Source organism: Budorcas taxicolor, chromosome 10, assembly GCF_023091745.1.
Source record: "Budorcas taxicolor isolate Tak-1 chromosome 10, Takin1.1, whole genome shotgun sequence".
Classification (NCBI taxonomy): Eukaryota; Metazoa; Chordata; class Mammalia; order Artiodactyla; family Bovidae; genus Budorcas; species Budorcas taxicolor.
Window position 1 is genome coordinate 6,014,418 of NC_068919.1, and position 2,313 is coordinate 6,016,730.

Here is a 2,313-nt window from a genome sequence, read left to right on the forward strand (position 1 = left end):
GAATTTCAGATTCTTTAAAATGGGATGAGAATTCAGACCCTTGGATATAAATTTGAGTTTGAAACCTTCTAGGATTTTATTCCTTTTCCCTACTGGTTTTACAGCTGTTTTCCTGCCCACCAAACTCAACAACAAAATTTATGATATCATTTTTGAGCAATTTACCTTTGTCATCTTTCTTTAAGGCATTCAACTTGATTTTCATATAACTTGGACTTTTTTTTTCTTTTCCTACTGATATTCTGTTGATTTACATGATATTTACTTGAGTCACATATGTCCAAATTGGCACAGCCTGGTTTGGAAAGAAAATCAGAGGCCTCTTGGTGAGCATGCCAAGACCCTGGTGGGTGGATGAGTGAGTATTCCTGGGATGCAAATGTCAGTCAGCAAAACTGATGGAGAAGGGCATGGGGTCTGCTCGTGGGTCTCTGAGACCCACAAATCGAGAGCCTCTGTGCTCTGGCGGCTGTACCCGGTGGCCTGGCTGCCCTCACCATGCCACAGAATGAATATATGAATGTATCGAGTTACACCGGAAGCACTATGGATATCACTTCGATTACCATGAGAACAAGAAGAGAGAAGGAAGGTCAAGAGGCTCATGAATGTTCAAAGGAGGCGAAAAAGATGATTGATCTGAAAGCTAAGCTCTACCATAGACAGCTGTATGCTGAGAAAATACACATGAAAAAGATGCATGAAAAGAGAAACAACCAAACCGAAGCACGATGAGAAGATTCCGCAGAGAACAGTGCCTACATAACCACTGGGCAGAGAGGGACAGTCTCGAGCTGATGTACTTTCCAACATGATTAGACAAAACTGAAAAGAGAAAGTGGGAAAAAGGCAGCCTCTCTGCCCAAAGTTCTCTCCTAGGGAGAAACAGAAGTATGAAAAGTTATTTGAATGGAAAGACAAAGAAGAAAGCCTAGAAGAGGATGGTTACAAACACTATTTGTTGGGCAAGGCTTTACTCTAAAGCTACCTAAATATGAAAGATTCATTAGGCCAATAGGATTATGTTTCAAGCAGGCCCACGTGACACATCCTAGACGGAAAGCCACCTTTTGCCTGCCAGTACTTGGTGTAAAGAAGAATCCCTCGTCCCCACCGTATACACCTTTGGGTGTTTTTACCAAAAAAGTCAAGTATTAGGCACTCAAACGTGTCCGACTTTTTGCGACCCCATGGACTGTAGCCCACCAGGCTCCTCTGTCCATGGGATTCTCTATGCAAGAATACTGGAGTGAGTTGCCATTTCCTCCTCCAGGGGCCTTCCCAACTGTACATACAGGAGACTTCATTAACATGCACTAGAGGATGCCCCAGAGAAGGAAATGGCAACCCACTCCAGTGTTCTTGCCTGGTGGGCTGCCGTCTATGGGGTCTCACAGAGTCGGACACGACTTAGCAGCAGCAGCAGCAGCAGCAGCAAAGGATACCCCAGGTTAACCTGTTATAGAAAACTGTTTCTTGAGTCTCTAAATTCTATACCAATTCTAGACCCCTGGTTGACCAAATGTTTGTTTCTTTAACCTGATTGCAAATTGAAAGGCACAGTTGAAATGTCTGTTTTTCTTGCCATCCTCAGAAGAGATTGCTGCAGATCTACTCTATGACTCTCATTCTTTTCAGCTTACAATACAAATAGCTTATTATTTTTTGCCACCTGTGTCTTATAATAAAGCAGTGCTGAAAAATTAAATAGAAGAAAGTTCAGTTCCCATACAGGCTATGAAAATGATTTGCTGGTGGTGACTTTTAAGCTTGATTCTAAATAGATTTACGAAGAAGGGCACTTGGAAGACTTGTCCAAATTTTGCTATTTAAGGTATCTTGAAATTATAGGCTCACTCTCCCTAAAATTTCAAAAATGTAGAGCTTAGGCTCTTAAGGGTATAGCAGTGATAAAAGCTTTCATAGTCACTTCTATAAAGCAACACTTCATAGTTATCAAAGGTGCTGTTGTTGAGGCGAATGTGAATGAACTGGGCCTTGTGACACAAGGCGGCAAAGTCATTTGGGAAAAGTACGCCCAGGTTACCAGCAATCCTAAAAATGATGGATCCATAAATGCAGTGTTACTGGTTTAACAGCAGTTACATACAAATTGCTCCTTGTAATTATTGAAGATTACACACCAATCAGGATACTGTTACTCATATTTCTGAATTGTACCAACCAGCCTGACATGTCTACAGTCATCAAGAAAATTATTTATTCCACTGTTAAAAAGAAAAAAAAAACAACAACATTAAAATGGCTTAATTTAAAAAAAAAAACAGAAAATTAAGAGTTCAGTGAAATGCA

At 40.7% G+C, this 2,313-nt stretch overlaps 1 pseudogene; it reads left to right on the forward strand.

Annotated features, from left to right (window-relative positions):
• The first annotated feature begins 498 nt into the window (after positions 1–498).
• On the forward strand, positions 499–2,096 carry LOC128054510 (ribosome biogenesis protein NSA2 homolog; annotated as a pseudogene).
• The last annotated feature ends 217 nt before the right edge of the window (positions 2,097–2,313 follow it).